Raw genomic sequence first — 25,271 nt, forward strand, 5'->3', positions numbered from 1 at the left:
TATGCTTGCTCGAATTCCACTGCAAAGCTTCCCAGATATTGAATAACACTCATTGCCATCGTAATATGGCCACTCTGTTTACTGAGGCCAGCCTTGGCTGGGCCATGGGAGCCCCTTGTCTCTGTCATCCACACTGACGAATTTTATTGGCTGCTGGTCTTCAATATGTAAATTTACAAAGTACAGGCATTTTTGTCATCTTTTGCCAACGCTATGGATAGGAAATGTTTTCTATGGTGTTGCGGGAAAGGTTTTCCTATGCAGAAATGGAGGGGCTTTTTGTTGCCTTTGGGACGATAGACGCTTTCCCACCCTAAGTGAGATGGGTGGCAGCTTCTTCCACCTGCCTGGGCTGCCCTTTGTGCTATTAAGACTATACTTTCAGGGATCATTTCTATAGTTCTTAACTGAGGAAATGTGTTCGAAAGTGTCTGGTCTTCGCTAACCACGAGGAAGAGTTGAAGTGTTCTCTTCTGAGCGTGAAGCAAGTGGACAGTGTTGCATTTATGCAGCTGCTGTCTGCTATTGATGACCGTTCCTTTCTCCCTTTCAGGAGGGTTGGAGGAAGGGAACACAAACTGAGTGGTTAGCTGCTTATTATTCTGGTGAAAAATAGAGACAGCTCCCCTGTTCTTAGGGTTGCTTGGTGTCTGTGCTGTCGATTATGTGGGTTCTGATTTGTTAGCTGTGCAAATCTCCACATGGACCAAACACCTTGCGTCGCCCTGGTAAACACAATTGCCGTGGGCCCTTTTGTGCGCTGCCCTGGGGGACCCAAGCGACAAGTTCCGGCTGTTGCATGCTGGCCTACTTCCATTTCACAAAGGTTAAGCCATTCTGATTTGCCACTGTTTTTCATCTGGCGCAATCCTCGTGCTTCTGTGAAAACAACACTGTACTGCCTTTGAATCTGCCTATTCAGCTGGGTACTTTTCAGGTCCGACTCAAATGCTTGTCTGGCCAATGCGCGCAATACCCTTCCATCACATGCATTACGTTCTCATAAAAGTCACACCGCCATTGTTCACGTTGCCTCCCACTTATGCTTGCTCGAATTCCACTGCAAAGCTTCCCAGATATTGAATAACACTCATTGCCATCGTAATATGGCCACTCTGTTTACTGAGGCCAGCCTTGGCTGGGCCATGGGAGCCCCTTGTCTCTGTCATCCACACTGACGAATTTTATTGGCTGCTGGTCTTCAATATGTAAATTTACAAAGTACAGGCATTTTTGTCATCTTTTGCCAACGCTATGGATAGGAAATGTTTTCTATGGTGTTGCGGGAAAGGTTTTCCTATGCAGAAATGGAGGGGCTTTTTGTTGCATTTGGGACGATAGACGCTTTCCCACCCTAAGTGAGATTGGTGGCAGCTTCTTCCACCTGCCTGGGCTGCCCTTTGTGCTATTAAGACTATACTTTCAGGGATCATTTCTATAGTTCTTAACTGAGGAAATGTGTTCGAAAGTGTCTGGTCTTCGCTAACCACGAGGAAGAGTTGAAGTGTTCTCTTCTGAGCGTGAAGCAAGTGGACAGTGTTGCATTTATGCAGCTGCTGTCTGCTATTGATGACCGTTCCTCTCTCCCTTTCAGGAGGGTTGGAGGAAGGGAACACAAACTGAGTGGTTAGCTGCTTATTATTCTGGTGAAAAATAGAGACAGCTCCCCTGTTCTTAGGGTTGCTTGGTGTCTGTGCTGTCGATTATGTGGGTTCTGATTTGTTAGCTGTGCAAATCTCCACATGGACCAAACACCTTGCGTCGCCCCGGTAAACACAATTGCCGTGGGCCCTTTTGTGCGCTGCCCTGGGGGACCCAAGCGACAAGTTCCGGCTGTTGCATGCTGGCCTACTTCCATTTCACAAAGGTTAAGCCATTCTGATTTGCCACTGTTTTTCATCTGGCGCAATCCTCGTGCTTCTGTGAAAACAACACTGTACTGCCTTTGAATCTGCCTATTCAGCTGGGTACTTTTCAGGTCCGACTCAAATGCTTGTCTGGCCAATGCGCGCAATACCCTTCCATCACATGCATTACGTTCTCATAAAAGTCACACCGCCATTGTTCACGTTGCCTCCCACTTATGCTTGCTCGAATTCCACTGCAAAGCTTCCCAGATATTGAATAACACTCATTGCCATCGTAATATGGCCACTCTGTTTACTGAGGCCAGCCTTGGCTGGGCCATGGGAGCCCCTTGTCTCTGTCATCCACACTGACGAATTTTATTGGCTGCTGGTCTTCAATATGTAAATTTACAAAGTACAGGCATTTTTGTCATCTTTTGCCAACGCTATGGATAGGAAATGTTTTCTATGGTGTTGCGGGAAAGGTTTTCCTATGCAGAAATGGAGGGGCTTTTTGTTGCCTTTGGGACGATAGACGCTTTCACACCCTAAGTGAGATGGGTGGCAGCTTCTTCCACCTGCCTGGGCTGCCCTTTGTGCTATTAAGACTATACTTTCAGGGATCATTTCTATAGTTCTTAACTGAGGAAATGTGTTCGAAAGTGTCTGGTCTTCGCTAACCACGAGGAAGAGTTGAAGTGTTCTCTTCTGAGCGTGAAGCAAGTGGACAGTGTTGCATTTATGCAGCTGCTGTCTGCTATTGATGACCGTTCCTCTCTCCCTTTCAGGAGGGTTGGAGGAAGGGAACACAAACTGAGTGGTTAGCTGCTTATTATTCTGGTGAAAAATAGAGACAGCTCCCCTGTTCTTAGGGTTGCTTGGTGTCTGTGCTGTCGATTATGTGGGTTCTGATTTGTTAGCTGTGCAAATCTCCACATGGACCAAACACCTTGCGTCGCCCCGGTAAACACAATTGGCCATGGGCCCTTTTGTGCGCTGCCCTGGGGGACCCAAGCGACAAGTTCCGGCTGTTGCATGCTGGCCTACTTCCATTTCACAAAGGTTAAGCCATTCTGATTTGCCACTGTTTTCCATCTGGCGCAATCCTCGTGCTTCTGTGAAAACAACACTGTACTGCCTTTGAATCTGCCTATTCAGCTGGGTACTTTTCAGGTCCGACTCAAATGCTTGTCTGGCCAATGCGCGCAATACCCTTCCATCACATGCATTACGTTCTCATAAAAGTCACACCGCCATTGTTCACGTTGCCTCCCACTTATGCTTGCTCGAATTCCACTGCAAAGCTTCCCAGATATTGAATAACACTCATTGCCATCGTAATATGGCCACTCTGTTTACTGAGGCCAGCCTTGGCTGGGCCATGGGAGCCCCTTGTCTCTGTCATCCACACTGACGAATTTTATTGGCTGCTGGTCTTCAATATGTAAATTTACAAAGTACAGGCATTTTTGTCATCTTTTGCCAACGCTATGGATAGGAAATGTTTTCTATGGTGTTGCGGGAAAGGTTTTCCTATGCAGAAATGGAGGGGCTTTTTGTTGCCTTTGGGACGATAGACGCTTTCCCACCCTAAGTGAGATGGGTGGCAGCTTCTTCCACCTGCCTGGGCTGCCCTTTGTGCTATTAAGACTATACTTTCAGGGATCATTTCTATAGTTCTTAACTGAGGAAATGTGTTCGAAAGTGTCTGGTCTTCGCTAACCACGAGGAAGAGTTGAAGTGTTCTCTTCTGAGCGTGAAGCAAGTGAACAGTGTTGCATTTATGCAGCTGCTGTCTGCTATTGATGACCGTTCCTCTCTCCCTTTCAGGAGGGTTGGAGGAAGGGAACACAAACTGAGTGGTTAGCTGCTTATTATTCTGGTGAAAAATAGAGACAGCTCCCCTGTTCTTAGGGTTGCTTGGTGTCTGTGCTGTCGATTATGTGGGTTCTGATTTGTTAGCTGTGCAAATCTCCACATGGACCAAACACCTTGCGTCGCCCCGGTAAACACAATTGGCCGTGGGCCCTTTTGTGCGCTGCCCTGGGGGACCCAAGCGACAAGTTCCGGCTGTTGCATGCTGGCCTACTTCCATTTCACAAAGGTTAAGCCATTCTGATTTGCCACTGTTTTCCATCTGGCGCAATCCTCGTGCTTCTGTGAAAACAACACTGTACTGCCCCTTTGGGGGATTTGAATCTGCCTATTCAGCTGGGTACTTTTCAGGTCCGACTCAAATGCTTGTCTGGCCAATGCGCGCAATACCCTTCCATCACATGCATTACGTTCTCATAAAAGTCACACCGCCATTGTTCACGTTGCCTCCCACTTATGCTTGCTCGAATTCCACTGCAAAGCTTCCCAGATATTGAATAACACTCATTGCCATCGTAATATGGCCACTCTGTTTACTGAGGCCAGCCTTGGCTGGGCCATGGGAGCCCCTTGTCTCTGTCATCCACACTGACGAATTTTATTGGCTGCTGGTCTTCAATATGTAAATTTACAAAGTACAGGCATTTTTGTCATCTTTTGCCAACGCTATGGATAGGAAATGTTTTCTATGGTGTTGCGGGAAAGGTTTTCCTATGCAGAAATGGAGGGGCTTTTTGTTGCCTTTGGGACGATAGACGCTTTCCCACCCTAAGTGAGATGGGTGGCAGCTTCTTCCACCTGCCTGGGCTGCCCTTTGTGCTATTAAGACTATACTTTCAGGGATCATTTCTATAGTTCTTAACTGAGGAAATGTGTTCGAAAGTGTCTGGTCTTCGCTAACCACGAGGAAGAGTTGAAGTGTTCTCTTCTGAGCGTGAAGCAAGTGGACAGTGTTGCATTTATGCAGCTGCTGTCTGCTATTGATGACCGTTCCTCTCTCCCTTTCAGGAGGGTTGGAGGAAGGGAACACAAACTGAGTGGTTAGCTGCTTATTATTCTGGTGAAAAATAGAGACAGCTCCCCTGTTCTTAGGGTTGCTTGGTGTCTGTGCTGTCGATTATGTGGGTTCTGATTTTTTAGCTGTGCAAATCTCCACATGGACCAAACACCTTGCGTCTCCCCGGTAAACACAATTGGCCGTGGGCCCTTTTGTGCGCTGCCCTGGGGGACCCAAGCGACAAGTTCCGGCTGTTGCATGCTGGCCTACTTCCATTTCACAAAGGTTAAGCCATTCTGATTTGCCACTGTTTTCCATCTGGCGCAATCCTCGTGCTTCTGTGAAAACAACACTGTACTGCCCCTTTGGGGGATTTGAATCTGCCTATTCAGCTGGGTACTTTTCAGGTCCGACTCAAATGCTTGTCTGGCCAATGCGCGCAATACCCTTCCATCACATGCATTACGTTCTCATAAATGTCACACCGCCATTGTTCACGTTGCCTCCCACTTATGCTTGCTCGAATTCCACTGCAAAGCTTCCCAGATATTGAATAACACTCATTGCCATCGTAATATGGCCACTCTGTTTACTGAGGCCAGCCTTGGCTGGGCCATGGGAGCCCCTTGTCTCTGTCATCCACACTGACGAATTTTATTGGCTGCTGGTCTTCAATATGTAAATTTACAAAGTACAGGCATTTTTGTCATCTTTTGCCAACGCTATGGATAGGAAATGTTTTCTATGGTGTTGCGGGAAAGGTTTTCCTATGCAGAAATGGAGGGGCTTTTTGTTGCCTTTGGGACGATAGACGCTTTCCCACCCTAAGTGAGATGGGTGGCAGCTTCTTCCACCTGCCTGGGCTGCCCTTTGTGCTATTAAGACTATACTTTCAGGGATCATTTCTATAGTTCTTAACTGAGGAAATGTGTTCGAAAGTGTCTGGTCTTCGCTAACCACGAGGAAGAGTTGAAGTGTTCTCTTCTGAGCGTGAAGCAAGTGAACAGTGTTGCATTTATGCAGCTGCTGTCTGCTATTGATGACCGTTCCTCTCTCCCTTTCAGGAGGGTTGGAGGAAGGGAACACAAACTGAGTGGTTAGCTGCTTATTATTCTGGTGAAAAATAGAGACAGCTCCCCTGTTCTTAGGGTTGCTTGGTGTCTGTGCTGTCGATTATGTGGGTTCTGATTTGTTAGCTGTGCAAATCTCCACATGGACCAAACACCTTGCGTCGCCCCGGTAAACACAATTGGCCGTGGGCCCTTTTGTGCGCTGCCCTGGGGGACCCAAGCGACAAGTTCCGGCTGTTGCATGCTGGCCTACTTCCATTTCACAAAGGTTAAGCCATTCTGATTTGCCACTGTTTTCCATCTGGCGCAATCCTCGTGCTTCTGTGAAAACAACACTGTACTGCCCTTTTGGGGGATTTGAATCTGCCTATTCAGCTGGGTACTTTTCAGGTCCGACTCAAATGCTTGTCTGGCCAATGCGCGCAATACCCTTCCATCACATGCATTACGTTCTCATAAAAGTCACACCGCCATTGTTCACGTTGCCTCCCACTTATGCTTGCTCGAATTCCACTGCAAAGCTTCCCAGATATTGAATAACACTCATTGCCATCGTAATATGGCCACTCTGTTTACTGAGGCCAGCCTTGGCTGGGCCATGGGAGCCCCTTGTCTCTGTCATCCACACTGACGAATTTTATTGGCTGCTGGTCTTCAATATGTAAATTTACAAAGTACAGGCATTTTTGTCATCTTTTGCCAACGCTATGGATAGGAAATGTTTTCTATGGTGTTGCGGGAAAGGTTTTCCTATGCAGAAATGGAGGGGCTTTTTGTTGCATTTGGGACGATAGACGCTTTCCCACCCTAAGTGAGATGGGTGGCAGCTTCTTCCACCTGCCTGGGCTGCCCTTTGTGCTATTAAGACTATACTTTCAGGGATCATTTCTATAGTTCTTAACTGAGGAAATGTGTTCGAAAGTGTCTGGTCTTCGCTAACCACGAGGAAGAGTTGAAGTGTTCTCTTCTGAGCGTGAAGCAAGTGGACAGTGTTGCATTTATGCAGCTGCTGTCTGCTATTGATGACCGTTCCTCTCTCCCTTTCAGGAGGGTTGGAGGAAGGGAACACAAACTGAGTGGTTAGCTGCTTATTATTCTGGTGAAAAATAGAGACAGCTCCCCTGTTCTTAGGGTTGCTTGGTGTCTGTGCTGTCGATTATGTGGGTTCTGATTTGTTAGCTGTGCAAATCTCCACATGGACCAAACACCTTGCGTCGCCCCGGTAAACACAATTGGCCGTGGGCCCTTTTGTGCGCTGCCCTGGGGGACCCAAGCGACAAGTTCCGGCTGTTGCATGCTGGCCTACTTCCATTTCACAAAGGTTAAGCCATTCTGATTTGCCACTGTTTTCCATCTGGCGCAATCCTCGTGCTTCTGTGAAAACAACACTGTACTGCCTTTGAATCTGCCTATTCAGCTGGGTACTTTTCAGGTCCGACTCAAATGCTTGTCTGGCCAATGCGCGCAATACCCTTCCATCACATGCATTACGTTCTCATAAAAGTCACACCGCCATTGTTCACGTTGCCTCCCACTTATGCTTGCTCGAATTCCACTGCAAAGCTTCCCAGATATTGAATAACACTCATTGCCATCGTAATATGGCCACTCTGTTTACTGAGGCCAGCCTTGGCTGGGCCATGGGAGCCCCTTGTCTCTGTCATCCACACTGACGAATTTTATTGGCTGCTGGTCTTCAATATGTAAATTTACAAAGTACAGGCATTTTTGTCATCTTTTGCCAACGCTATGGATAGGAAATGTTTTCTATGGTGTTGCGGGAAAGGTTTTCCTATGCAGAAATGGAGGGGCTTTTTGTTGCCTTTGGGACGATAGACGCTTTCCCACCCTAAGTGAGATGGGTGGCAGCTTCTTCCACCTGCCTGGGCTGCCCTTTGTGCTATTAAGACTATACTTTCAGGGATCATTTCTATAGTTCTTAACTGAGGAAATGTGTTCGAAAGTGTCTGGTCTTCGCTAACCACGAGGAAGAGTTGAAGTGTTCTCTTCTGAGCGTGAAGCAAGTGGACAGTGTTGCATTTATGCAGCTGCTGTCTGCTATTGATGACCGTTCCTCTCTCCCTTTCAGGAGGGTTGGAGGAAGGGAACACAAACTGAGTGGTTAGCTGCTTATTATTCTGGTGAAAAATAGAGACAGCTCCCCTGTTCTTAGGGTTGCTTGGTGTCTGTGCTGTCGATTATGTGGGTTCTGATTTGTTAGCTGTGCAAATCTCCACATGGACCAAACACCTTGCGTCGCCCCGGTAAACACAATTGGCCGTGGGCCCTTTTGTGCGCTGCCCTGGGGGACCCAAGCGACAAGTTCCGGCTGTTGCATGCTGGCCTACTTCCATTTCACAAAGGTTAAGCCATTCTGATTTGCCACTGTTTTCCATCTGGCGCAATCCTCGTGCTTCTGTGAAAACAACACTGTACTGCCCTTTTGGGGGATTTGAATCTGCCTATTCAGCTGGGTACTTTTCAGGTCCGACTCAAATGCTTGTCTGGCCAATGCGCGCAATACCCTTCCATCACATGCATTACGTTCTCATAAAAGTCACACCGCCATTGTTCACGTTGCCTCCCACTTATGCTTGCTCGAATTCCACTGCAAAGCTTCCCAGATATTGAATAACACTCATTGCCATCGTAATATGGCCACTCTGTTTACTGAGGCCAGCCTTGGCTGGGCCATGGGAGCCCCTTGTCTCTGTCATCCACACTGACGAATTTTATTGGCTGCTGGTCTTCAATATGTAAATTTACAAAGTACAGGCATTTTTGTCATCTTTTGCCAACGCTATGGATAGGAAATGTTTTCTATGGTGTTGCGGGAAAGGTTTTCCTATGCAGAAATGGAGGGGCTTTTTGTTGCCTTTGGGACGATAGACGCTTTCCCACCCTAAGTGAGATGGGTGGCAGCTTCTTCCACCTGCCTGGGCTGCCCTTTGTGCTATTAAGACTATACTTTCAGGGATCATTTCTATAGTTCTTAACTGAGGAAATGTGTTCGAAAGTGTCTGGTCTTCGCTAACCACGAGGAAGAGTTGAAGTGTTCTCTTCTGAGCGTGAAGCAAGTGGACAGTGTTGCATTTATGCAGCTGCTGTCTGCTATTGATGACCGTTCCTCTCTCCCTTTCAGGAGGGTTGGAGGAAGGGAACACAAACTGAGTGGTTAGCTGCTTATTATTCTGGTGAAAAATAGAGACAGCTCCCCTGTTCTTAGGGTTGCTTGGTGTCTGTGCTGTCGATTATGTGGGTTCTGATTTGTTAGCTGTGCAAATCTCCACATGGACCAAACACCTTGCGTCGCCCCGGTAAACACAATTGGCCGTGGGCCCTTTTGTGCGCTGCCCTGGGGGACCCAAGCGACAAGTTCCGGCTGTTGCATGCTGGCCTACTTCCATTTCACAAAGGTTAAGCCATTCTGATTTGCCACTGTTTTCCATCTGGCGCAATCCTCGTGCTTCTGTGAAAACAACACTGTACTGCCCTTTTGGGGGATTTGAATCTGCCTATTCAGCTGGGTACTTTTCAGGTCCGACTCAAATGCTTGTCTGGCCAATGCGCGCAATACCCTTCCATCACATGCATTACGTTCTCATAAAAGTCACACCGCCATTGTTCACGTTGCCTCCCACTTATGCTTGCTCGAATTCCACTGCAAAGCTTCCCAGATATTGAATAACACTCATTGCCATCGTAATATGGCCACTCTGTTTACTGAGGCCAGCCTTGGCTGGGCCATGGGAGCCCCTTGTCTCTGTCATCCACACTGACGAATTTTATTGGCTGCTGGTCTTCAATATGTAAATTTACAAAGTACAGGCATTTTTGTCATCTTTTGCCAACGCTATGGATAGGAAATGTTTTCTATGGTGTTGCGGGAAAGGTTTTCCTATGCAGAAATGGAGGGGCTTTTTGTTGCCTTTGGGACGATAGACGCTTTCCCACCCTAAGTGAGATGGGTGGCAGCTTCTTCCACCTGCCTGGGCTGCCCTTTGTGCTATTAAGACTATACTTTCAGGGATCATTTCTATAGTTCTTAACTGAGGAAATGTGTTCGAAAGTGTCTGGTCTTCGCTAACCACGAGGAAGAGTTGAAGTGTTCTCTTCTGAGCGTGAAGCAAGTGAACAGTGTTGCATTTATGCAGCTGCTGTCTGCTATTGATGACCGTTCCTCTCTCCCTTTCAGGAGGGTTGGAGGAAGGGAACACAAACTGAGTGGTTAGCTGCTTATTATTCTGGTGAAAAATAGAGACAGCTCCCCTGTTCTTAGGGTTGCTTGGTGTCTGTGCTGTCGATTATGTGGGTTCTGATTTGTTAGCTGTGCAAATCTCCACATGGACCAAACACCTTGCGTCGCCCCGGTAAACACAATTGGCCGTGGGCCCTTTTGTGCGCTGCCCTGGGGGACCCAAGCGACAAGTTCCGGCTGTTGCATGCTGGCCTACTTCCATTTCACAAAGGTTAAGCCATTCTGATTTGCCACTGTTTTCCATCTGGCGCAATCCTCGTGCTTCTGTGAAAACAACACTGTACTGCCCCTTTGGGGGATTTGAATCTGCCTATTCAGCTGGGTACTTTTCAGGTCCGACTCAAATGCTTGTCTGGCCAATGCGCGCAATACCCTTCCATCACATGCATTACGTTCTCATAAAAGTCACACCGCCATTGTTCACGTTGCCTCCCACTTATGCTTGCTCGAATTCCACTGCAAAGCTTCCCAGATATTGAATAACACTCATTGCCATCGTAATATGGCCACTCTGTTTACTGAGGCCAGCCTTGGCTGGGCCATGGGAGCCCCTTGTCTCTGTCATCCACACTGACGAATTTTATTGGCTGCTGGTCTTCAATATGTAAATTTACAAAGTACAGGCATTTTTGTCATCTTTTGCCAACGCTATGGATAGGAAATGTTTTCTATGGTGTTGCGGGAAAGGTTTTCCTATGCAGAAATGGAGGGGCTTTTTGTTGCATTTGGGACGATAGACGCTTTCCCACCCTAAGCGAGATGGGTGGCAGCTTCTTCCACCTGCCTGGGCTGCCCTTTGTGCTATTAAGACTATACTTTCAGGGATCATTTCTATAGTTCTTAACTGAGGAAATGTGTTCGAAAGTGTCTGGTCTTCGCTAACCACGAGGAAGAGTTGAAGTGTTCTCTTCTGAGCGTGAAGCAAGTGGACAGTGTTGCATTTATGCAGCTGCTGTCTGCTATTGATGACCGTTCCTCTCTCCCTTTCAGGAGGGTTGGAGGAAGGGAACACAAACTGAGTGGTTAGCTGCTTATTATTCTGGTGAAAAATAGAGACAGCTCCCCTGTTCTTAGGGTTGCTTGGTGTCTGTGCTGTCGATTATGTGGGTTCTGATTTGTTAGCTGTGCAAATCTCCACATGGACCAAACACCTTGCGTCGCCCCGGTAAACACAATTGCCGTGGGCCCTTTTGTGCGCTGCCCTGGGGGACCCAAGCGACAAGTTCCGGCTGTTGCATGCTGGCCTACTTCCATTTCACAAAGGTTAAGCCATTCTGATTTGCCACTGTTTTTCATCTGGCGCAATCCTCGTGCTTCTGTGAAAACAACACTGTACTGCCTTTGAATCTGCCTATTCAGCTGGGTACTTTTCAGGTCCGACTCAAATGCTTGTCTGGCCAATGCGCGCAATACCCTTCCATCACATGCATTACGTTCTCATAAAAGTCACACCGCCATTGTTCACGTTGCCTCCCACTTATGCTTGCTCGAATTCCACTGCAAAGCTTCCCAGATATTGAATAACACTCATTGCCATCGTAATATGGCCACTCTGTTTACTGAGGCCAGCCTTGGCTGGGCCATGGGAGCCCCTTGTCTCTGTCATCCACACTGACGAATTTTATTGGCTGCTGGTCTTCAATATGTAAATTTACAAAGTACAGGCATTTTTGTCATCTTTTGCCAACGCTATGGATAGGAAATGTTTTCTATGGTGTTGCGGGAAAGGTTTTCCTATGCAGAAATGGAGGGGCTTTTTGTTGCCTTTGGGACGATAGACGCTTTCCCACCCTAAGTGAGATGGGTGGCAGCTTCTTCCACCTGCCTGGGCTGCCCTTTGTGCTATTAAGACTATACTTTCAGGGATCATTTCTATAGTGCTTAACTGAGGAAATGTGTTTGAAAGTGTCTGGTCTTCGCTAACCACGAGGAAGAGTTGAAGTGTTCTCTTCTGAGCGTGAAGCAAGTGGACAGTGTTGCATTTATGCAGCTGCTGTCTGCTATTGATGACCGTTCCTCTCTCCCTTTCAGGAGGGTTGGAGGAAGGGAACACAAACTGAGTGGTTAGCTGCTTATTATTCTGGTGAAAAATAGAGACAGCTCCCCTCTTCTTAGGGTTGCTTGGTGTCTGTGCTGTCGATTATGTGGGTTCTGATTTGTTAGCTGTGCAAATCTCCACATGGACCAAACACCTTGTGTCGCCCCGGTAAACACAATTGGCCGTGGGCCCTTTTGTGCGCTGCCCTGGGGGACCCAAGCGACAAGTTCCGGCTGTTGCATGCTGGCCTACTTCCATTTCACAAAAGTTAAGCCATTCTGATTTGCCACTGTTTTCCATCTGGCGCAATCCTCGTGCTTCTGTGAAAACAACACTGTACTGCCCTTTTGGGGGATTTGAATCTGCCTATTCAGCTGGGTACTTTTCAGGTCCGACTCAAATGCTTGTCTGGCCAATGCGCGCAATACCCTTCCATCACATGCATTACGTTCTCATAAAAGTCACACCGCCATTGTTCACGTTGCCTCCCACTTATGCTTGCTCGAATTCCACTGCAAAGCTTCCCAGATATTGAATAACACTCATTGCCATCGTAATATGGCCACTCTGTTTACTGAGGCCAGCCTTGGCTGGGCCATGGGAGCCCCTTGTCTCTGTCATCCACACTGACGAATTTTATTGGCTGCTGGTCTTCAATATGTAAATTTACAAAGTACAGGCATTTTTGTCATCTTTTGCCAACGCTATGGATAGGAAATGTTTTCTATGGTGTTGCGGGAAAGGTTTTCCTATGCAGAAATGGAGGGGCTTTTTGTTGCCTTTGGGACGATAGACGCTTTCCCACCCTAAGTGAGATGGGTGGCAGCTTCTTCCACCTGCCTGGGCTGCCCTTTGTGCTATTAAGACTATACTTTCAGGGATCATTTCTATAGTTCTTAACTGAGGAAATGTGTTCGAAAGTGTCTGGTCTTCGCTAACCACGAGGAAGAGTTGAAGTGTTCTCTTCTGAGCGTGAAGCAAGTGGACAGTGTTGCATTTATGCAGCTGCTGTCTGCTATTGATGACCGTTCCTTTCTCCCTTTCAGGAGGGTTGGAGGAAGGGAACACAAACTGAGTGGTTAGCTGCTTATTATTCTGGTGAAAAATAGAGACAGCTCCCCTGTTCTTAGGGTTGCTTGGTGTCTGTGCTGTCGATTATGTGGGTTCTGATTTGTTAGCTGTGCAAATCTCCACATGGACCAAACACCTTGCGTCGCCCTGGTAAACACAATTGCCGTGGGCCCTTTTGTGCGCTGCCCTGGGGGACCCAAGCGACAAGTTCCGGCTGTTGCATGCTGGCCTACTTCCATTTCACAAAGGTTAAGCCATTCTGATTTGCCACTGTTTTTCATCTGGCGCAATCCTCGTGCTTCTGTGAAAACAACACTGTACTGCCTTTGAATCTGCCTATTCAGCTGGGTACTTTTCAGGTCCGACTCAAATGCTTGTCTGGCCAATGCGCGCAATACCCTTCCATCACATGCATTACGTTCTCATAAAAGTCACACCGCCATTGTTCACGTTGCCTCCCACTTATGCTTGCTCGAATTCCACTGCAAAGCTTCCCAGATATTGAATAACACTCATTGCCATCGTAATATGGCCACTCTGTTTACTGAGGCCAGCCTTGGCTGGGCCATGGGAGCCCCTTGTCTCTGTCATCCACACTGACGAATTTTATTGGCTGCTGGTCTTCAATATGTAAATTTACAAAGTACAGGCATTTTTGTCATCTTTTGCCAACGCTATGGATAGGAAATGTTTTCTATGGTGTTGCGGGAAAGGTTTTCCTATGCAGAAATGGAGGGGCTTTTTGTTGCATTTGGGACGATAGACGCTTTCCCACCCTAAGTGAGATTGGTGGCAGCTTCTTCCACCTGCCTGGGCTGCCCTTTGTGCTATTAAGACTATACTTTCAGGGATCATTTCTATAGTTCTTAACTGAGGAAATGTGTTCGAAAGTGTCTGGTCTTCGCTAACCACGAGGAAGAGTTGAAGTGTTCTCTTCTGAGCGTGAAGCAAGTGGACAGTGTTGCATTTATGCAGCTGCTGTCTGCTATTGATGACCGTTCCTCTCTCCCTTTCAGGAGGGTTGGAGGAAGGGAACACAAACTGAGTGGTTAGCTGCTTATTATTCTGGTGAAAAATAGAGACAGCTCCCCTGTTCTTAGGGTTGCTTGGTGTCTGTGCTGTCGATTATGTGGGTTCTGATTTGTTAGCTGTGCAAATCTCCACATGGACCAAACACCTTGCGTCGCCCCGGTAAACACAATTGCCGTGGGCCCTTTTGTGCGCTGCCCTGGGGGACCCAAGCGACAAGTTCCGGCTGTTGCATGCTGGCCTACTTCCATTTCACAAAGGTTAAGCCATTCTGATTTGCCACTGTTTTTCATCTGGCGCAATCCTCGTGCTTCTGTGAAAACAACACTGTACTGCCTTTGAATCTGCCTATTCAGCTGGGTACTTTTCAGGTCCGACTCAAATGCTTGTCTGGCCAATGCGCGCAATACCCTTCCATCACATGCATTACGTTCTCATAAAAGTCACACCGCCATTGTTCACGTTGCCTCCCACTTATGCTTGCTCGAATTCCACTGCAAAGCTTCCCAGATATTGAATAACACTCATTGCCATCGTAATATGGCCACTCTGTTTACTGAGGCCAGCCTTGGCTGGGCCATGGGAGCCCCTTGTCTCTGTCATCCACACTGACGAATTTTATTGGCTGCTGGTCTTCAATATGTAAATTTACAAAGTACAGGCATTTTTGTCATCTTTTGCCAACGCTATGGATAGGAAATGTTTTCTATGGTGTTGCGGGAAAGGTTTTCCTATGCAGAAATGGAGGGGCTTTTTGTTGCCTTTGGGACGATAGACGCTTTCACACCCTAAGTGAGATGGGTGGCAGCTTCTTCCACCTGCCTGGGCTGCCCTTTGTGCTATTAAGACTATACTTTCAGGGATCATTTCTATAGTTCTTAACTGAGGAAATGTGTTCGAAAGTGTCTGGTCTTCGCTAACCACGAGGAAGAGTTGAAGTGTTCTCTTCTGAGCGTGAAGCAAGTGGACAGTGTTGCATTTATGCAGCTGCTGTCTGCTATTGATGACCGTTCCTCTCTCCCTTTCAGGAGGGTTGGAGGAAGGGAACACAAACTGAGTGGTTAGCTGCTTATTATTCTGGTGAAAAATAGAGACAGCTCCCCTGTTCTTAGGGTTGCTTGGTGTCTGTGCTGTCGATTATGTGGGTTCTGATTTGTTAGCTGTGCAAATCTCCACATGGACCAAACACCTTGCGTCGCCCCGGTAAACACAATTGGCCATGGGCCCTTTTGTGCGCTGCCCTGGGGGACCCAAGCGACAAGTTCCGGCTGTTGCATGCTGGCCTACTTCCATTTCACAAAGGTTAAGCCATTCTGATTTGCCACTGTTTTCCATCTGGCGCAATCCTCGTGCTTCTGTGAAAACAACACTGTACTGCCTTTGAATCTGCCTATTCAGCTGGGTACTTTTCAGGTCCGACTCAAATGCTTGTCTGGCCAATGCGCGCAATACCCTTCCATCACATGCATTACGTTCTCATAAAAGTCACACCGCCATTGTTCACGTTGCCTCCCACTTATGCTTGCTCGAATTCCACTGCAAAGCTTCCCAGATATTGAATAACACTCATTGCCATCGTAATATGGCCACTCTGTTTACTGAGGCCAGCCTTGGCTGGGCCATGGGAGCCCCTTGTCTCTGTCATCCACACTGACGAATTTTATTGGCTGCTGGTCTTCAATATGTAAATTTACAAAGTACAGGCATTTTTGTCATCTTTTGCCAACGCTATGGATAGGAAATGTTTTCTATGGTGTTGCGGGAAAGGTTTTCCTATGCAGAAATGGAGGGGCTTTTTGTTGCCTTTGGGACGATAGACGCTTTCCCACCCTAAGTGAGATGGGTGGCAGCTTCTTCCACCTGCCTGGGCTGCCCTTTGTGCTATTAAGACTATACTTTCAGGGATCATTTCTATAGTTCTTAACTGAGGAAATGTGTTCGAAAGTGTCTGGTCTTCGCTAACCACGAGGAAGAGTTGAAGTGTTCTCTTCTGAGCGTGAAGCAAGTGAACAGTGTTGCATTTATGCAGCTGCTGTCTGCTATTGATGACCGTTCCTCTCTCCCTTTCAGGAGGGTTGGAGGAAGGGAACACAAACTGAGTGGTTAGCTGCTTATTATTCTGGTGAAAAATAGAGACAGCTCCCCTGTTCTTAGGGTTGCTTGGTGTCTGTGCTGTCGATTATGTGGGTTCTGATTTGTTAGCTGTGCAAATCTCCACATGGACCAAACACCTTGCGTCGCCCCGGTAAACACAATTGGCCGTGGGCCCTTTTGTGCGCTGCCCTGGGGGACCCAAGCGACAAGTTCCGGCTGTTGCATGCTGGCCTACTTCCATTTCACAAAGGTTAAGCCATTCTGATTTGCCACTGTTTTCCATCTGGCGCAATCCTCGTGCTTCTGTGAAAACAACACTGTACTGCCCCTTTGGGGGATTTGAATCTGCCTATTCAGCTGGGTACTTTTCAGGTCCGACTCAAATGCTTGTCTGGCCAATGCGCGCAATACCCTTCCATCACATGCATTACGTTCTCATAAAAGTCACACCGCCATTGTTCACGTTGCCTCCCACTTATGCTTGCTCGAATTCCACTGCAAAGCTTCCCAGATATTGAATAACACTCATTGCCATCGTAATATGGCCACTCTGTTTACTGAGGCCAGCCTTGGCTGGGCCATGGGAGCCCCTTGTCTCTGTCATCCACACTGACGAATTTTATTGGCTGCTGGTCTTCAATATGTAAATTTACAAAGTACAGGCATTTTTGTCATCTTTTGCCAACGCTATGGATAGGAAATGTTTTCTATGGTGTTGCGGGAAAGGTTTTCCTATGCAGAAATGGAGGGGCTTTTTGTTGCCTTTGGGACGATAGACGCTTTCCCACCCTAAGTGAGATGGGTGGCAGCTTCTTCCACCTGCCTGGGCTGCCCTTTGTGCTATTAAGACTATACTTTCAGGGATCATTTCTATAGTTCTTAACTGAGGAAATGTGTTCGAAAGTGTCTGGTCTTCGCTAACCACGAGGAAGAGTTGAAGTGTTCTCTTCTGAGCGTGAAGCAAGTGGACAGTGTTGCATTTATGCAGCTGCTGTCTGCTATTGATGACCGTTCCTCTCTCCCTTTCAGGAGGGTTGGAGGAAGGGAACACAAACTGAGTGGTTAGCTGCTTATTATTCTGGTGAAAAATAGAGACAGCTCCCCTGTTCTTAGGGTTGCTTGGTGTCTGTGCTGTCGATTATGTGGGTTCTGATTTTTTAGCTGTGCAAATCTCCACATGGACCAAACACCTTGCGTCTCCCCGGTAAACACAATTGGCCGTGGGCCCTTTTGTGCGCTGCCCTGGGGGACCCAAGCGACAAGTTCCGGCTGTTGCATGCTGGCCTACTTCCATTTCACAAAGGTTAAGCCATTCTGATTTGCCACTGTTTTCCATCTGGCGCAATCCTCGTGCTTCTGTGAAAACAACACTGTACTGCCCCTTTGGGGGATTTGAATCTGCCTATTCAGCTGGGTACTTTTCAGGTCCGACTCAAATGCTTGTCTGGCCAATGCGCGCAATACCCTTCCATCACATGCATTACGTTCTCATAAATGTCACACCGCCATTGTTCACGTTGCCTCCCACTTATGCTTGCTCGAATTCCACTGCAAAGCTTCCCAGATATTGAATAACACTCATTGCCATCGTAATATGGCCACTCTGTTTACTGAGGCCAGCCTTGGCTGGGCCATGGGAGCCCCTTGTCTCTGTCATCCACACTGACGAATTTTATTGGCTGCTGGTCTTCAATATGTAAATTTACAAAGTACAGGCATTTTTGTCATCTTTTGCCAACGCTATGGATAGGAAATGTTTTCTATGGTGTTGCGGGAAAGGTTTTCCTATGCAGAAATGGAGGGGCTTTTTGTTGCCTTTGGGACGATAGACGCTTTCCCACCCTAAGTGAGATGGGTGGCAGCTTCTTCCACCTGCCTGGGCTGCCCTTTGTGCTATTAAGACTATACTTTCAGGGATCATTTCTATAGTTCTTAACTGAGGAAATGTGTTCGAAAGTGTCTGGTCTTCGCTAACCACGAGGAAGAGTTGAAGTGTTCTCTTCTGAGCGTGAAGCAAGTGAACAGTGTTGCATTTATGCAGCTGCTGTCTGCTATTGATGACCGTTCCTCTCTCCCTTTCAGGAGGGTTGGAGGAAGGGAACACAAACTGAGTGGTTAGCTGCTTATTATTCTGGTGAAAAATAGAGACAGCTCCCCTGTTCTTAGGGTTGCTTGGTGTCTGTGCTGTCGATTATGTGGGTTCTGATTTGTTAGCTGTGCAAATCTCCACATGGACCAAACACCTTGCGTCGCCCCGGTAAACACAATTGGCCGTGGGCCCTTTTGTGCGCTGCCCTGGGGGACCCAAGCGACAAGTTCCGGCTGTTGCATGCTGGCCTACTTCCATTTCACAAAGGTTAAGCCATTCTGATTTGCCACTGTTTTCCATCTGGCGCAATCCTCGTGCTTCTGTGAAAACAACACTGTACTGCCCTTTTGGGGGATTTGAATCTGCCTATTCAGCTGGGTACTTTTCAGGTCCGACTCAAATGCTTGTCTGGCCAATGCGCGCAATACCCTTCCATCACATGCATTACGTTCTCATAAAAGTCACACCGCCATTGTTCACGTTGCCTCCCACTTATGCTTGCTCGAATTCCACTGCAAAGCTTCCCAGATATTGAATAACACTCATTGCCATCGTAATATGGCCACTCTGTTTACTGAGGCCAGCCTTGGCTGGGCCATGGGAGCCCCTTGTCTCTGTCATCCACACTGACGAATTTTATTGGCTGCTGGTCTTCAATATGTAAATTTACAAAGTACAGGCATTTTTGTCATCTTTTGCCAACGCTATGGATAGGAAATGTTTTCTATGGTGTTGCGGGAAAGGTTTTCCTATGCAGAAATGGAGGGGCTTTTTGTTGCATTTGGGACGATAGACGCTTTCCCACCCTAAGTGAGATGGGTGGCAGCTTCTTCCACCTGCCTGGGCTGCCCTTTGTGCTATTAAGACTATACTTTCAGGGATCATTTCTATAGTTCTTAACTGAGGAAATGTGTTCGAAAGTGTCTGGTCTTCGCTAACCACGAGGAAGAGTTGAAGTGTTCTCTTCTGAGCGTGAAGCAAGTGGACAGTGTTGCATTTATGCAGCTGCTGTCTGCTATTGATGACCGTTCCTCTCTCCCTTTCAGGAGGGTTGGAGGAAGGGAACACAAACTGAGTGGTTAGCTGCTTATTATTCTGGTGAAAAATAGAGACAGCTCCCCTGTTCTTAGGGTTGCTTGGTGTCTGTGCTGTCGATTATGTGGGTTCTGATTTGTTAGCTGTGCAAATCTCCACATGGACCAAACACCTTGCGTCGCCCCGGTAAACACAATTGGCCGTGGGCCCTTTTGTGCGCTGCCCTGGGGGACCCAAGCGACAAGTTCCGGCTGTTGCATGCTGGCCTACTTCCATTTCACAAAGGTTAAGCCATTCTGATTTGCCACTGTTTTCCATCTGGCGCAATCCTCGTGCTTCTGTGAAAACAACACTGTACTGCCTTTGAATCTGCCTATTCAGCTGGGTACTTTTCAGGTCCGACTCAAATGCTTGTCTGGCCAATGCGCGCAATACCCTTCCATCACATGCATTACGTTCTCATAAAAGTCACACCGCCATTGTTCACGTTGCCTCCCACTTATGCTTGCTCGAATTCCACTGCAAAGCTTCCCAGATATTGAATAACACTCATTGCCATCGTAATATGGCCACTCTGTTTACTGAGGCCAGCCTTGGCTGGGCCATGGGAGCCCCTTGTCTCTGTCATCCACACTGACGAATTTTATTGGCTGCTGGTCTTCAATATGTAAATTTACAAAGTACAGGCATTTTTGTCATCTTTTGCCAACGCTATGGATAGGAAATGTTTTCTATGGTGTTGCGGGAAAGGTTTTCCTATGCAGAAATGGAGGGGCTTTTTGTTGCCTTTGGGACGATAGACGCTTTCCCACCCTAAGTGAGATGGGTGGCAGCTTCTTCCACCTGCCTGGGCTGCCCTTTGTGCTATTAAGACTATACTTTCAGGGATCATTTCTATAGTTCTTAACTGAGGAAATGTGTTCGAAAGTGTCTGGTCTTCGCTAACCACGAGGAAGCGTTGAAGTGTTCTCTTCTGAGCGTGAAGCAAGTGAACAGTGTTGCATTTATGCAGCTGCTGTCTGCTATTGATGACCGTTCCTCTCTCCCTTTCAGGAGGGTTGGAGGAAGGGAACACAAACTGAGTGGTTAGCTGCTTATTATTCTGGTGAAAAATAGAGACAGCTCCCCTGTTCTTAGGGTTGCTTGGTGTCTGTGCTGTCGATTATGTGGGTTCTGATTTGTTAGCTGTGCAAATCTCCACATGGACCAAACACCTTGCGTCGCCCCGGTAAACACAATTGGCCGTGGGCCCTTTTGTGCGCTGCCCTGGGGGACCCAAGCGACAAGTTCCGGCTGTTGCATGCTGGCCTACTTCCATTTCACAAAGGTTAAGCCATTCTGATTTGCCACTGTTTTCCATCTGGCGCAATCCTCGTGCTTCTGTGAAAACAACACTGTACTGCCTTTGAATCTGCCTATTCAGCTGGGTACTTTTCAGGTCCGACTCAAATGCTTGTCTGGCCAATGCGCGCAATACCCTTCCATCACATGCATTACGTTCTCATAAAAGTCACACCGCCATTGTTCACGTTGCCTCCCACTTATGCTTGCTCGAATTCCACTGCAAAGCTTCCCAGATATTGAATAACACTCATTGCCATCGTAATATGGCCACTCTGTTTACTGAGGCCAGCCTTGGCTGGGCCATGGGAGCCCCTTGTCTCTGTCATCCACACTGACGAATTTTATTGGCTGCTGGTCTTCAATATGTAAATTTACAAAGTACAGGCATTTTTGTCATCTTTTGCCAACGCTATGGATAGGAAATGTTTTCTATGGTGTTGCGGGAAAGGTTTTCCTATGCAGAAATGGAGGGGCTTTTTGTTGCCTTTGGGACGATAGACGCTTTCCCACCCTAAGTGAGATGGGTGGCAGCTTCTTCCACCTGCCTGGGCTGCCCTTTGTGCTATTAAGACTATACTTTCAGGGATCATTTCTATAGTTCTTAACTGAGGAAATGTGTTCGAAAGTGTCTGGTCTTCGCTAACCACGAGGAAGAGTTGAAGTGTTCTCTTCTGAGCGTGAAGCAAGTGGACAGTGTTGCATTTATGCAGCTGCTGTCTGCTATTGATGACCGTTCCTCTCTCCCTTTCAGGAGGGTTGGAGGAAGGGAACACAAACTGAGTGGTTAGCTGCTTATTATTCTGGTGAAAAATAGAGACAGCTCCCCTGTTCTTAGGGTTGCTTGGTGTCTGTGCTGTCGATTATGTGGGTTCTGATTTGTTAGCTGTGCAAATCTCCACATGGACCAAACACCTTGCGTCGCCCCGGTAAACACAATTGGCCGTGGGCCCTTTTGTGCGCTGCCCTGGGGGACCCAAGCGACAAGTTCCGGCTGTTGCATGCTGGCCTACTTCCATTTCACAAAGGTTAAGCCATTCTGATTTGCCACTGTTTTCCATCTGGCGCAATCCTCGTGCTTCTGTGAAAACAACACTGTACTGCCTTTGAATCTGCCTATTCAGCTGGGTACTTTTCAGGTCCGACTCAAATGCTTGTCTGGCCAATGCGCGCAATACCCTTCCATCACATGCATTACGTTCTCATAAAAGTCACACCGCCATTGTTCACGTTGCCTCCCACTTATGCTTGCTCGAATTCCACTGCAAAGCTTCCCAGATATTGAATAACACTCATTGCCATCGTAATATGGCCACTCTGTTTACTGAGGCCAGCCTTGGCTGGGCCATGGGAGCCCCTTGTCTCTGTCATCCACACTGACGAATTTTATTGGCTGCTGGTCTTCAATATGTAAATTTACAAAGTACAGGCATTTTTGTCATCTTTTGCCAACGCTATGGATAGGAAATGTTTTCTATGGTGTTGCGGGAAAGGTTTTCCTATGCAGAAATGGAGGGGCTTTTTGTTGCCTTTGGGACGATAGACGCTTTCCCACCCTAAGTGAGATGGGTGGCAGCTTCTTCCACCTGCCTGGGCTGCCCTTTGTGCTATTAAGACTATACTTTCAGGGATCATTTCTATAGTTCTTAACTGAGGAAATGTGTTCGAAAGTGTCTGGTCTTCGCTAACCATGAGCGTGAAGCAAGTGAACAGTGTTGCATTTATGCAGCTGCTGTCTGCTATTGATGACCGTTCCTCTCTCCCTTTCAGGAGGGTTGGAGGAAGGGAACACAAACTGAGTGGTTAGCTGCTTATTATTCTGGTGAAAAATAGAGACAGCTCCCCTGTTCTTAGGGTTGCTTGGTGTCTGTGCTGTCGATTATGTGGGTTCTGATTTGTTAGCTGTGCAAATCTCCACATGGACCAAACACCTTGCGTCGCCCCGGTAAACACAATTGGCCGTGGGCCCTTTTGTGCGCTGCCCTGGGGGACCCAAGCGACAAGTTCCGGCTGTTGCATGCTGGCCTACTTCCATTTCACAAAGGTTAAGCCATTCTGATTTGCCACTGTTTTCCATCTGGCGCAATCCTCGTGCTTCTGTGAAAACAACACTGTACTGCCCCTTTGGGGGATTTGAATCTGCCTATTCAGCTGGGTACTTTTCAGGTCCGACTCAAATGCTTGTCTGGCCAATGCGCGCAATACCCTTCCATCACATGCATTACGTTCTCATAAAAGTCACACCGCCATTGTTCACGTTGCCTCCCACTTATGCTTGCTCGAATTCCACTGCAAAGCTTCCCAGATATTGAATAACACTCATTGCCATCGTAATATGGCCACTCTGTTTACTGAGGCCAGCCTTGGCTGGGCCATGGGAGCCTCTTGTCTCTGTCATCCACACTGACGAATTTTATTGGCTGCTGGTCTTCAATATGTAAATTTACAAAGTACAGGCATTTTTGTCATCTTTTGCCAACGCTATGGATAGGAAATGTTTTCTATGGTGTTGCGGGAAAGGTTTTCCTATGCAGAAATGGAGGGGCTTTTTGTTGCCTTTGGGACGATAGACGCTTTCCCACCCTAAGTGAGATGGGTGGCAGCTTCTTCCACCTGCCTGGGCTGCCCTTTGTGCTATTAAGACTATACTTTCAGGGATCATTTCTATAGTTCTTAACTGAGGAAATGTGTTCGAAAGTGTCTGGTCTTCGCTAACCACGAGGAAGAGTTGAAGTGTTCTCTTCTGAGCGTGAAGCAAGTGGACAGTGTTGCATTTATGCAGCTGCTGTCTGCTATTGATGACCGTTCCTCTCTCCCTTTCAGGAGGGTTGGAGGAAGGGAACACAAACTGAGTGGTTAGCTGCTTATTATTCTGGTGAAAAATAGAGACAGCTCCCCTGTTCTTAGGGTTGCTTGGTGTCTGTGCTGTCGATTATGTGGGTTCTGATTTGTTAGCTGTGCAAATCTCCACATGGACCAAACACCTTGCGTCTCCCCGGTAAACACAATTGGCCGTGGGCCCTTTTGTGCGCTGCCCTGGGGGACCCAAGCGACAAGTTCCGGCTGTTGCATGCTGGCCTACTTCCATTTCACAAAGGTTAAGCCATTCTGATTTGCCACTGTTTTCCATCTGGCGCAATCCTCGTGCTTCTGTGAAAACAACACTGTACTGCCCCTTTGGGGGATTTGAATCTGCCTATTCAGCTGGGTACTTTTCAGGTCCGACTCAAATGCTTGTCTGGCCAATGCGCGCAATACCCTTCCATCACATGCATTACGTTCTCATAAAAGTCACACCGCCATTGTTCACGTTGCCTCCCACTTATGCTTGCTCGAATTCCACTGCAAAGCTTCCCAGATATTGAATAACACTCATTGCCATCGTAATATGGCCACTCTGTTTACTGAGGCCAGCCTTGGCTGGGCCATGGGAGCCCCTTGTCTCTGTCATCCACACTGACGAATTTTATTGGCTGCTGGTCTTCAATATGTAAATTTACAAAGTACAGGCATTTTTGTCATCTTTTGCCAACGCTATGGATAGGAAATGTTTTCTATGGTGTTGCGGGAAAGGTTTTCCTATGCAGAAATGGAGGGGCTTTTTGTTGCATTTGGGACGATAGACGCTTTCCCACCCTAAGTGAGATGGGTGGCAGCTTCTTCCACCTGCCTGGGCTGCCTTTTGTGCTATTAAGACTATACTTTCAGGGATCATTTCTATAGTTCTTAACTGAGGAAATGTGTTCGAAAGTGTCTGGTCTTCGCTAACCACGAGGAAGAGTTGAAGTGTTCTCTTCTGAGCGTGAAGCAAGTGGACAGTGTTGCATTTATGCAGCTGCTGTCTGCTATTGATGACCGTTCCTCTCTCCCTTTCAGGAGGGTTGGAGGAAGGGAACACAAACTGAGTGGTTAGCTGCTTATTATTCTGGTGAAAAATAGAGACAGCTCCCCTGTTCTTAGGGTTGCTTGGTGTCTGTGCTGTCGATTATGTGGGTTCTGATTTGTTAGCTGTGCAAATCTCCACATGGACCAAACACCTTGCGTCGCCCCGGTAAACACAATTGGCCATGGGCCCTTTTGTGCGCTGCCCTGGGGGACCCAAGCGACAAGTTCCGGCTGTTGCATGCTGGCCTACTTCCATTTCACAAAGGTTAAGCCATTCTGATTTGCCACTGTTTTCCATCTGGCGCAATCCTCGTGCTTCTGTGAAAACAACACTGTACTGCCTTTGAATCTGCCTATTCAGCTGGGTACTTTTCAGGTCCGACTCAAATGCTTGTCTGGCCAATGCGCGCAATACCCTTCCATCACATGCATTACGTTCTCATAAAAGTCACACCGCCATTGTTCACGTTGCCTCCCACTTATGCTTGCTCGAATTCCACTGCAAAGCTTCCCAGATATTGAATAACACTCATTGCCATCGTAATATGGCCACTCTGTTTACTGAGGCCAGCCTTGGCTGGGCCATGGGAGCCCCTTGTCTCTGTCATCCACACTGACGAATTTTATTGGCTGCTGGTCTTC

The 25,271-nt window shown here is 47.5% G+C and overlaps 23 non-coding genes and 1 pseudogene across 23 annotated transcripts; all 24 read left to right on the forward strand.

Moving 5' to 3' along the window:
* Nucleotides 1-369: 369 nt before the first annotated feature.
* On the forward strand, nucleotides 370-587 carry LOC138490282 (small nucleolar RNA U3). Its single transcript, XR_011275326.1, has one exon. It is a non-coding gene; the product is annotated as a small nucleolar RNA U3 (small nucleolar RNA).
* Nucleotides 588-1,410: 823 nt separating this feature from the next.
* LOC138489875 (small nucleolar RNA U3) lies at nucleotides 1,411-1,628 on the forward strand. Its single transcript, XR_011274970.1, has one exon. It is a non-coding gene; the product is annotated as a small nucleolar RNA U3 (small nucleolar RNA).
* Nucleotides 1,629-2,451: 823 nt separating this feature from the next.
* On the forward strand, nucleotides 2,452-2,669 carry LOC138489878 (small nucleolar RNA U3). The gene has a single exon (XR_011274972.1). It is a non-coding gene; the product is annotated as a small nucleolar RNA U3 (small nucleolar RNA).
* An 824-nt stretch (nucleotides 2,670-3,493) lies between these two features.
* LOC138490711 (small nucleolar RNA U3) lies at nucleotides 3,494-3,711 on the forward strand. The gene has a single exon (XR_011275627.1). It is a non-coding gene; the product is annotated as a small nucleolar RNA U3 (small nucleolar RNA).
* Nucleotides 3,712-4,546: 835 nt separating this feature from the next.
* Nucleotides 4,547-4,764, forward strand: LOC138489879 (small nucleolar RNA U3). The gene has a single exon (XR_011274973.1). It is a non-coding gene; the product is annotated as a small nucleolar RNA U3 (small nucleolar RNA).
* Nucleotides 4,765-5,599: 835 nt separating this feature from the next.
* Nucleotides 5,600-5,817, forward strand: LOC138490712 (small nucleolar RNA U3). Its single transcript, XR_011275628.1, has one exon. It is a non-coding gene; the product is annotated as a small nucleolar RNA U3 (small nucleolar RNA).
* Nucleotides 5,818-6,652: 835 nt separating this feature from the next.
* Nucleotides 6,653-6,870, forward strand: LOC138489880 (small nucleolar RNA U3). Its single transcript, XR_011274974.1, has one exon. It is a non-coding gene; the product is annotated as a small nucleolar RNA U3 (small nucleolar RNA).
* An 824-nt stretch (nucleotides 6,871-7,694) lies between these two features.
* On the forward strand, nucleotides 7,695-7,912 carry LOC138489881 (small nucleolar RNA U3). The gene has a single exon (XR_011274975.1). It is a non-coding gene; the product is annotated as a small nucleolar RNA U3 (small nucleolar RNA).
* An 835-nt stretch (nucleotides 7,913-8,747) lies between these two features.
* LOC138489882 (small nucleolar RNA U3) lies at nucleotides 8,748-8,965 on the forward strand. Its single transcript, XR_011274976.1, has one exon. It is a non-coding gene; the product is annotated as a small nucleolar RNA U3 (small nucleolar RNA).
* An 835-nt stretch (nucleotides 8,966-9,800) lies between these two features.
* LOC138490714 (small nucleolar RNA U3) lies at nucleotides 9,801-10,018 on the forward strand. Its single transcript, XR_011275629.1, has one exon. It is a non-coding gene; the product is annotated as a small nucleolar RNA U3 (small nucleolar RNA).
* Nucleotides 10,019-10,853: 835 nt separating this feature from the next.
* On the forward strand, nucleotides 10,854-11,071 carry LOC138489883 (small nucleolar RNA U3). The gene has a single exon (XR_011274977.1). It is a non-coding gene; the product is annotated as a small nucleolar RNA U3 (small nucleolar RNA).
* An 823-nt stretch (nucleotides 11,072-11,894) lies between these two features.
* On the forward strand, nucleotides 11,895-12,112 carry LOC138490237 (small nucleolar RNA U3). Its single transcript, XR_011275286.1, has one exon. It is a non-coding gene; the product is annotated as a small nucleolar RNA U3 (small nucleolar RNA).
* An 835-nt stretch (nucleotides 12,113-12,947) lies between these two features.
* LOC138490283 (small nucleolar RNA U3) lies at nucleotides 12,948-13,165 on the forward strand. Its single transcript, XR_011275327.1, has one exon. It is a non-coding gene; the product is annotated as a small nucleolar RNA U3 (small nucleolar RNA).
* Nucleotides 13,166-13,988: 823 nt separating this feature from the next.
* Nucleotides 13,989-14,206, forward strand: LOC138489884 (small nucleolar RNA U3). The gene has a single exon (XR_011274978.1). It is a non-coding gene; the product is annotated as a small nucleolar RNA U3 (small nucleolar RNA).
* An 823-nt stretch (nucleotides 14,207-15,029) lies between these two features.
* On the forward strand, nucleotides 15,030-15,247 carry LOC138489885 (small nucleolar RNA U3). The gene has a single exon (XR_011274979.1). It is a non-coding gene; the product is annotated as a small nucleolar RNA U3 (small nucleolar RNA).
* An 824-nt stretch (nucleotides 15,248-16,071) lies between these two features.
* Nucleotides 16,072-16,289, forward strand: LOC138490715 (small nucleolar RNA U3). The gene has a single exon (XR_011275630.1). It is a non-coding gene; the product is annotated as a small nucleolar RNA U3 (small nucleolar RNA).
* An 835-nt stretch (nucleotides 16,290-17,124) lies between these two features.
* LOC138489886 (small nucleolar RNA U3) lies at nucleotides 17,125-17,342 on the forward strand. The gene has a single exon (XR_011274980.1). It is a non-coding gene; the product is annotated as a small nucleolar RNA U3 (small nucleolar RNA).
* An 835-nt stretch (nucleotides 17,343-18,177) lies between these two features.
* On the forward strand, nucleotides 18,178-18,395 carry LOC138490720 (small nucleolar RNA U3). The gene has a single exon (XR_011275635.1). It is a non-coding gene; the product is annotated as a small nucleolar RNA U3 (small nucleolar RNA).
* Nucleotides 18,396-19,230: 835 nt separating this feature from the next.
* On the forward strand, nucleotides 19,231-19,448 carry LOC138489887 (small nucleolar RNA U3). The gene has a single exon (XR_011274981.1). It is a non-coding gene; the product is annotated as a small nucleolar RNA U3 (small nucleolar RNA).
* Nucleotides 19,449-20,272: 824 nt separating this feature from the next.
* Nucleotides 20,273-20,490, forward strand: LOC138490300 (small nucleolar RNA U3). The gene has a single exon (XR_011275342.1). It is a non-coding gene; the product is annotated as a small nucleolar RNA U3 (small nucleolar RNA).
* An 824-nt stretch (nucleotides 20,491-21,314) lies between these two features.
* On the forward strand, nucleotides 21,315-21,532 carry LOC138489890 (small nucleolar RNA U3). Its single transcript, XR_011274983.1, has one exon. It is a non-coding gene; the product is annotated as a small nucleolar RNA U3 (small nucleolar RNA).
* An 824-nt stretch (nucleotides 21,533-22,356) lies between these two features.
* On the forward strand, nucleotides 22,357-22,548 carry LOC138490499 (small nucleolar RNA U3; annotated as a pseudogene).
* An 835-nt stretch (nucleotides 22,549-23,383) lies between these two features.
* On the forward strand, nucleotides 23,384-23,601 carry LOC138489891 (small nucleolar RNA U3). Its single transcript, XR_011274984.1, has one exon. It is a non-coding gene; the product is annotated as a small nucleolar RNA U3 (small nucleolar RNA).
* Nucleotides 23,602-24,436: 835 nt separating this feature from the next.
* On the forward strand, nucleotides 24,437-24,654 carry LOC138489892 (small nucleolar RNA U3). The gene has a single exon (XR_011274985.1). It is a non-coding gene; the product is annotated as a small nucleolar RNA U3 (small nucleolar RNA).
* Nucleotides 24,655-25,271: the final 617 nt, after the last annotated feature.

The sequence above is a fragment of the Ambystoma mexicanum genome, chromosome 9 (genome assembly GCF_040938575.1).
Source record: "Ambystoma mexicanum isolate Mex_15411 chromosome 9, UKY_AmexF1_1, whole genome shotgun sequence".
Classification (NCBI taxonomy): Eukaryota; Metazoa; Chordata; class Amphibia; order Caudata; family Ambystomatidae; genus Ambystoma; species Ambystoma mexicanum.